The sequence below is a fragment of the Salvelinus alpinus genome, chromosome 9 (genome assembly GCF_045679555.1).
Source record: "Salvelinus alpinus chromosome 9, SLU_Salpinus.1, whole genome shotgun sequence".
Lineage (NCBI taxonomy): Eukaryota > Metazoa > Chordata > Actinopteri > Salmoniformes > Salmonidae > Salvelinus > Salvelinus alpinus.
In genome coordinates this window covers 51,501,460-51,508,959 of record NC_092094.1, presented here as the reverse complement: position 1 = coordinate 51,508,959, position 7,500 = coordinate 51,501,460, and the positions used below count along the sequence as shown (strand labels likewise).

General features: G+C 49.7%; 13 non-coding genes across 13 annotated transcripts; all 13 read right to left on the bottom strand.

Moving 5' to 3' along the window:
* Positions 1–89: 89 nt before the first annotated feature.
* LOC139531025 (U2 spliceosomal RNA) lies at positions 90–280 on the bottom strand. The gene has a single exon (XR_011666175.1). It is a non-coding gene; the product is annotated as a U2 spliceosomal RNA (small nuclear RNA).
* Positions 281–659: 379 nt separating this feature from the next.
* On the bottom strand, positions 660–776 carry LOC139531124 (U5 spliceosomal RNA). The gene has a single exon (XR_011666232.1). It is a non-coding gene; the product is annotated as a U5 spliceosomal RNA (small nuclear RNA).
* Positions 777–1,160: 384 nt separating this feature from the next.
* Positions 1,161–1,351, bottom strand: LOC139531024 (U2 spliceosomal RNA). The gene has a single exon (XR_011666174.1). It is a non-coding gene; the product is annotated as a U2 spliceosomal RNA (small nuclear RNA).
* Positions 1,352–1,753: 402 nt separating this feature from the next.
* Positions 1,754–1,870, bottom strand: LOC139531123 (U5 spliceosomal RNA). Its single transcript, XR_011666231.1, has one exon. It is a non-coding gene; the product is annotated as a U5 spliceosomal RNA (small nuclear RNA).
* Positions 1,871–3,047: 1,177 nt separating this feature from the next.
* On the bottom strand, positions 3,048–3,164 carry LOC139531122 (U5 spliceosomal RNA). Its single transcript, XR_011666230.1, has one exon. It is a non-coding gene; the product is annotated as a U5 spliceosomal RNA (small nuclear RNA).
* A 392-nt stretch (positions 3,165–3,556) lies between these two features.
* LOC139531023 (U2 spliceosomal RNA) lies at positions 3,557–3,747 on the bottom strand. Its single transcript, XR_011666173.1, has one exon. It is a non-coding gene; the product is annotated as a U2 spliceosomal RNA (small nuclear RNA).
* A 378-nt stretch (positions 3,748–4,125) lies between these two features.
* LOC139531121 (U5 spliceosomal RNA) lies at positions 4,126–4,242 on the bottom strand. Its single transcript, XR_011666229.1, has one exon. It is a non-coding gene; the product is annotated as a U5 spliceosomal RNA (small nuclear RNA).
* A 390-nt stretch (positions 4,243–4,632) lies between these two features.
* On the bottom strand, positions 4,633–4,823 carry LOC139531022 (U2 spliceosomal RNA). The gene has a single exon (XR_011666172.1). It is a non-coding gene; the product is annotated as a U2 spliceosomal RNA (small nuclear RNA).
* Positions 4,824–5,200: 377 nt separating this feature from the next.
* LOC139531119 (U5 spliceosomal RNA) lies at positions 5,201–5,317 on the bottom strand. Its single transcript, XR_011666227.1, has one exon. It is a non-coding gene; the product is annotated as a U5 spliceosomal RNA (small nuclear RNA).
* A 392-nt stretch (positions 5,318–5,709) lies between these two features.
* On the bottom strand, positions 5,710–5,900 carry LOC139531021 (U2 spliceosomal RNA). Its single transcript, XR_011666171.1, has one exon. It is a non-coding gene; the product is annotated as a U2 spliceosomal RNA (small nuclear RNA).
* Positions 5,901–6,276: 376 nt separating this feature from the next.
* LOC139531118 (U5 spliceosomal RNA) lies at positions 6,277–6,393 on the bottom strand. Its single transcript, XR_011666226.1, has one exon. It is a non-coding gene; the product is annotated as a U5 spliceosomal RNA (small nuclear RNA).
* A 392-nt stretch (positions 6,394–6,785) lies between these two features.
* On the bottom strand, positions 6,786–6,976 carry LOC139531020 (U2 spliceosomal RNA). Its single transcript, XR_011666170.1, has one exon. It is a non-coding gene; the product is annotated as a U2 spliceosomal RNA (small nuclear RNA).
* Positions 6,977–7,352: 376 nt separating this feature from the next.
* Positions 7,353–7,469, bottom strand: LOC139531117 (U5 spliceosomal RNA). Its single transcript, XR_011666225.1, has one exon. It is a non-coding gene; the product is annotated as a U5 spliceosomal RNA (small nuclear RNA).
* Positions 7,470–7,500: the final 31 nt, after the last annotated feature.

Below are 7,500 nucleotides of genomic sequence, written 5' to 3'. Positions count from 1 at the left end.
CCACTTTGGATGTTTTTTTCCTTTCCTTTTCTTCTTCTGCCAGCTGTTTACACAGCGTTGTGTATTTTCTTTCCTTGACAACGGGAGAAATGTGTTGCACCGTTCCCGGAGGTACTGCAATACCGGGTCGATGCGTGGAGCGGACGGAGCAAGCCCCATTTCCGACTCCCTGTTCGAAAAATCCATTTAATATGTAGTCCCCCGATGGGGGACGTATCAGATATTAAACTGATAAGAACAGATACTACACTTGATCTGAGCCAAAAGGCCGAGAAGCGATAACCCACAAATGGACCCCTGCGCCCGCCGGGCACCCGGGGGTCTCGGCAGACTTTGGCGGTTTGGCAAAAGGTGGCTCCTCCCCACCCACCCACCCACCCACCCAACCAACCTTTCCCTGGCGACAGACACAGACAGACAGACAGACAGACAGACAGACAGACAGACAGAAATGCGGGCGTTGTTTGTTAAATTTTTATAAAGTCGCCAATGCGTCTTTAAGTCACTAGCTCTTTGAACTCAATTGCCCTTAGCGACAACTTGGAGTGGAAAATACACCGGTCAGTCAGTCCGATTGAAGTCAAACGCATGAGCAAAAAGTCTCGGCGGTGGGTGGGCGTCATCATCTCTGTCAATTTCTCTTGAAACAAGATATACCGGGCTCTGCCAGAAGCAAAGCCCTTCCAAAAATACTTGGAACTCATAAGTGTTCCTCTCCACGGAAGTCTTTAGTAAAAGGCGAAAGGCTTGTGCGTAATGAAGAGAAACCAGAGTCGTATGGAAGTCAGAGGTCGGGGCCCGAGACACACTCTGTGCACTACTAGGCTGGGACCTCGCGGGTGGGTGGTCGGTCACCCAACCCACTCTGCCAACTTTGTGTGGGTAAAAAGTCACAGACAGACAGACAGACAGACAGACAGACAGACAGACAGACACAGACAGACACAGACAGACTCAGACTCACTCACTCACTCACTATCCTGACCAACGTTTTTTTTTTTTTTTTTTTTTTTTTTTTTTTAAGTAAAATGGCGGGAAACGGGGGAACCCACGAAAAGCGCTTCGCCCTACTTCCACTTTGGATGTTTTTTCTTTCCTTTTCTTCTTCTGCCAGCTGTTTACACAGCTTTGTGTATTTTCTTTCCTTGACAACGGGAGAAATGTGTTGCACCGTTCCCGGAGGTACTGCAATACCGGGTCGATGCGTGGAGCGGACGGAGCAAGCCCCATTTCCGACTCCCTGTTCGAAAAATCCATTTAATATGTAGTCCCCCGATGGGGGACGTATCAGATATTAAACTGATAAGAACAGATACTACACTTGATCTGAGCCAAAAGGCCGAGAAGCGATAACCCACAAATGGACCCCTGCGCCCGCCGGGCACCCGGGGGTCTCGGCAGACTTTGGCGGTTTGGCAAAAGGTGGCTCCTCCCCACCCACCCACCCACCCACTCACCCACTCACCCACCCACTCACCCACCCACCCAACCAACCTTTCCCTGGCGACAGACACAGACAGACAGACAGACAGACAGACAGACAGACAGAAATGCGGGCGTTGTTTGTTTTTTTTAAGTCGCCAATGCGTCTTTAAGTCACTAGCTCTTTGAACTCAATTGCCCTTAGCGACAACTTGGAGTGGAAAATACACCGGTCAGTCAGTCCGATTGAAGTCAAACGCATGAGCAAAAAGTCTCGGCGGTGGGTGGGCGTCATCATCTCTGTCAATTTCTCTTGAAACAAGATATACCGGGCTCTGCCAGAAGCAAAGCCCTTCCAAAAATACTTGGAACTCATAAGTGTTCCTCTCCACGGAAGTCTTTAGTAAAAGGCGAAAGGCTTGTGCGTAATGAAGAGAAACCAGAGTCGTATGGAAGTCAGAGGTCGGGGCCCGAGACACACTCTGTGCACTACTAGGCTGGGACCTCGCGGGTGGGTGGTCGGTCACCCAACCCACTCTGCCAACTTTGTGTGGGTAAAAAGTCACAGACAGACAGACAGACAGACAGACAGACAGAGACAGACCAACCAACTCACTCACTCACTCACTCACTCACCTCCCGGTCCAAAATCCCAGGGAGTCTCTGAGGTGCCTCGCTGAGGAAATGTTGACGGCGTACCTCCCCAGATAAGCCCTCACATCCTCATCCTTTACATGGGGGTTGTAAATGTTTACAGTGACCACCCTAAAATTCTCCTTGGCCAGACTGGTCACCTCATAGTGGCACAGCGGCTATCGCCCTACTTCCACTCTCTCGACCTTTTTCAGTACCTCTTCATGCTTCTCTTCTTCTGTCAACTGTCATTTCATAGCGCCTTCCCGTGTATTTTCTTGAAGGCATAAAACGTCCTTCACCTCAACGGTTAGATCCCCATCACTATGTTCGCACCAAAAGTCTCTCTCCCAGAGGTACTGCAATCTCTTTCTTGGTCCATGCGTAAACCGCACTGTATTCGGCAGCCCAATCCCGGTACATTCTCTCGTACTTGCCATCTCCAGCTTCGAAACCAATACCTATCCAATCATGATAGCTCTCCCAATAGGAAACCACTACCAAACCAGATCACACCTTGGAACCAATAACTTCCGACAATCACCTCTATCGCCTTCCTACTTCGACCTTCTGACTCAGCGAGCTCTGGGGCACCTCGGTACCAAGCTTGATCTGAGCCAAAAGGCCGAGAAGCGATAACCCACAAATGGACCCCTGCACCCGCCGGGCGCCCGGGGGTCTCGGCAGACTTTGGCGGTTTGGCAAAAGGTGGCTCCTCCTCCCCACCCACCCACCCACCCACCGACACAGACAGACAGACAGACAGACAGACAGACAGACAGACAGAAATGCGGGTGTTTTTTTAAAATTTTTATAAAGTCGCCAATGCGTCTTTAAGTCACTAGCTCTTTGAACTCAATTGCCCTTAGCGACAACTTGGAGTGGAAAAATACACCGGTCAGTCCGATTGAAGTCAAACGCATGAGCAAAAAGTCTCGGCGGTGGGTGGGCGTCATCATCTCTGTCAATTTCTCTTGAAACAAGATATACCGGGCTCTGCCAGAAGCAAAGCCCTTCCAAAAATACTTGGAACTCATAAGTGTTCCTCTCCACGGAAGTCTTTAGTAAAAGGCGAAAGGCTTGTGCGTAATGAAGAGAAACCAGAGTCGTATGGAAGTCAGAGGTCGGGGCCCGAGACACACTCTGTGCACTACTAGGCTGGGACCTCGCGGGTGGGTGGTCGGTCACCCAACCCACTCTGCCAACTTTGTGTGGGTAAAAAGTCACAGACAGACAGACAGACAGACAGACAGACAGAGACAGACCAACCAACTCACATCACTCACTCACTCACTCACTCACTCACTCACTCACTCACTATCCTGACCAACGTTTTTTTTTTTTTTTTTTTTTTTTTTTTAAGTAAAATGGCGGGAAACGGGGGAACCCACGAAAAGCGCTTCGCCCTACTTCCACTTTGGATGTTTTTTTCCTTTCCTTTTCTTCTTCTGCCAGCTGTTTACACAGCGTTGTGTATTTTCTTTCCTTGACAACGGGAGAAATGTGTTGCACCGTTCCCGGAGGTACTGCAATACCGGGTCGATGCGTGGAGCGGACGGAGCAAGCCCCATTTCCGACTCCCTGTTCGAAAAATCCATTTAATATGTAGTCCCCCGATGGGGGACGTATCAGATATTAAACTGATAAGAACAGATACTACACTTGATCTGAGCCAAAAGGCCGAGAAGCGATAACCCACAAATGGACCCCTGCGCCCGCCGGGCACCCGGGGGTCTCGGCAGACTTTGGCGGTTTGGCAAAAGGTGGCTCCTCCCCACCCACCCACCCACCCACCCAACCAACCTTTCCCTGGCGACAGACACAGACAGACAGACAGACAGACAGACAGACAGACAGACAGAAATGCGGGCGTTGTTTGTTAAAATTTTTATAAAGTCGCCAATGCGTCTTTAAGTCACTAGCTCTTTGAACTCAATTGCCCTTAGCGACAACTTGGAGTGGAAAAATACACCGAGTCAGTCCGATTGAAGTCAAACGCATGAGCAAAAAGTCTCGGCGGTGGGTGGGCGTCATCATCTCTGTCAATTTCTCTTGAAACAAGATATACCGGGCTCTGCCAGAAGCAAAGCCCTTCCAAAAATACTTGGAACTCATAAGTGTTCCTCTCCACGGAAGTCTTTAGTAAAAGGCGAAAGGCTTGTGCGTAATGAAGAGAAACCAGAGTCGTATGGAAGTCAGAGGTCGGGGCCCGAGACACACTCTGTGCACTACTAGGCTGGGACCTCGCGGGTGGGTGGTCGGTCACCCAACCCACTCTGCCAACTTTGTGTGGGTAAAAAGTCACAGACAGACAGACAGACAGACAGACAGACAGAGACAGACCAACCAACTCACTCACTCACTCACTCACTCACTCACTCACTCACTCACTCACTATCCTGACCAACGTTTTTTTTTTTTTTTTTTTTTTTTTTTAAGTAAAATGGCGGGAAACGGGGGAACCCACGAAAAGCGCTTCGCCCTACTTCCACTTTGGATGTTTTTTTCCTTTCCTTTTCTTCTTCTGCCAGCTGTTTACACAGCGTTGTGTATTTTCTTTCCTTGACAACGGGAGAAATGTGTTGCACCGTTCCCGGAGGTACTGCAATACCGGGTCGATGCGTGGAGCGGACGGAGCAAGCCCCATTTCCGACTCCCTGTTCGAAAAATCCATTTAATATGTAGTCCCCCGATGGGGGACGTATCAGATATTAAACTGATAAGAACAGATACTACACTTGATCTGAGCCAAAAGGCCGAGAAGCGATAACCCACAAATGGACCCCTGCGCCCGCCGGGCACCCGGGGGTCTCGGCAGACTTTGGCGGTTTGGCAAAAGGTGGCTCCTCCCCACCCACCCACCCACCCACCCAACCAACCTTTCCCTGGCGACAGACACAGACAGACAGACAGACAGACAGACAGACAGACAGACAGAAATGCGGGCGTTGTTTGTTATTTTTTAAAGTCGCCAATGCGTCTTTAAGTCACTAGCTCTTTGAACTCAATTGCCCTTAGCGACAACTTGGAGTGGAAAAATACACCGGTCAGTCAGTCCGATTGAAGTCAAACGCATGAGCAAAAAGTCTCGGCGGTGGGTGGGCGTCATCATCTCTGTCAATTTCTCTTGAAACAAGATATACCGGGCTCTGCCAGAAGCAAAGCCCTTCCAAAAATACTTGGAACTCATAAGTGTTCCTCTCCACGGAAGTCTTTAGTAAAAGGCGAAAGGCTTGTGCGTAATGAAGAGAAACCAGAGTCGTATGGAAGTCAGAGGTCGGGGCCCGAGACACACTCTGTGCACTACTAGGCTGGGACCTCGCGGGTGGGTGGTCGGTCACCCAACCCACTCTGCCAACTTTGTGTGGGTAAAAAGTCACAGACAGACAGACAGACAGACAGACAGACAGAGACAGACCAACCAACTCACATCACTCACTCACTCACTCACTCACTCACTCACTCACTCACTATCCTGACCAACGTTTTTTTTTTTTTTTTTTTTTTTTTTTTAAGTAAAATGGCGGGAAACGGGGGAACCCACGAAAAGCGCTTCGCCCTACTTCCACTTTGGATGTTTTTTTCCTTTCCTTTTCTTCTTCTGCCAGCTGTTTACACAGCGTTGTGTATTTTCTTTCCTTGACAACGGGAGAAATGTGTTGCACCGTTCCCGGAGGTACTGCAATACCGGGTCGATGCGTGGAGCGGACGGAGCAAGCCCCATTTCCGACTCCCTGTTCGAAAAATCCATTTAATATGTAGTCCCCCGATGGGGGACGTATCAGATATTAAACTGATAAGAACAGATACTACACTTGATCTGAGCCAAAAGGCCGAGAAGCGATAACCCACAAATGGACCCCTGCGCCCGCCGGGCACCCGGGGGTCTCGGCAGACTTTGGCGGTTTGGCAAAAGGTGGCTCCTCCCCACCCACCCACCCACCCACCCAACCAACCTTTCCCTGGCGACAGACACAGACAGACAGACAGACAGACAGACAGACAGACAGACAGAAATGCGGGCGTTGTTTGTTATTTTTTAAGTCGCCAATGCGTCTTTAAGTCACTAGCTCTTTGAACTCAATTGCCCTTAGCGACAACTTGGAGTGGAAAAATACACCGGTCAGTCAGTCCGATTGAAGTCAAACGCATGAGCAAAAAGTCTCGGCGGTGGGTGGGCGTCATCATCTCTGTCAATTTCTCTTGAAACAAGATATACCGGGCTCTGCCAGAAGCAAAGCCCTTCCAAAAATACTTGGAACTCATAAGTGTTCCTCTCCACGGAAGTCTTTAGTAAAAGGCGAAAGGCTTGTGCGTAATGAAGAGAAACCAGAGTCGTATGGAAGTCAGAGGTCGGGGCCCGAGACACACTCTGTGCACTACTAGGCTGGGACCTCGCGGGTGGGTGGTCGGTCACCCAACCCACTCTGCCAACTTTGTGTGGGTAAAAAGTCACAGACAGACAGACAGACAGACAGACAGACAGAGACAGACCAACCAACTCACTCACTCACTCACTCACTCACTCACTACACTCACTCACTCACTATCCTGACCAACGTTTTTTTTTTTTTTTTTTTTTTTTTTTTAAGTAAAATGGCGGGAAACGGGGGAACCCACGAAAAGCGCTTCGCCCTACTTCCACTTTGGATGTTTTTTTCCTTTCCTTTTCTTCTTCTGCCAGCTGTTTACACAGCGTTGTGTATTTTCTTTCCTTGACAACGGGAGAAATGTGTTGCACCGTTCCCGGAGGTACTGCAATACCGGGTCGATGCGTGGAGCGGACGGAGCAAGCCCCATTTCCGACTCCCTGTTCGAAAAATCCATTTAATATGTAGTCCCCCGATGGGGGACGTATCAGATATTAAACTGATAAGAACAGATACTACACTTGATCTGAGCCAAAAGGCCGAGAAGCGATAACCCACAAATGGACCCCTGCGCCCGCCGGGCACCCGGGGGTCTCGGCAGACTTTGGCGGTTTGGCAAAAGGTGGCTCCTCCCCACCCACCCACCCACCCACCCAACCAACCTTTCCCTGGCGACAGACACAGACAGACAGACAGACAGACAGACAGACAGACAGACAGAAATGCGGGCGTTGTTTGTTATTTTTTAAGTCGCCAATGCGTCTTTAAGTCACTAGCTCTTTGAACTCAATTGCCCTTAGCGACAACTTGGAGTGGAAAAATACACCGGTCAGTCAGTCCGATTGAAGTCAAACGCATGAGCAAAAAGTCTCGGCGGTGGGTGGGCGTCATCATCTCTGTCAATTTCTCTTGAAACAAGATATACCGGGCTCTGCCAGAAGCAAAGCCCTTCCAAAAATACTTGGAACTCATAAGTGTTCCTCTCCACGGAAGTCTTTAGTAAAAGGCGAAAGGCTTGTGCGTAATGAAGAGAAACCAGAGTCGTATGGAAGTCAGAGGTCGGGGCCCGAGACAC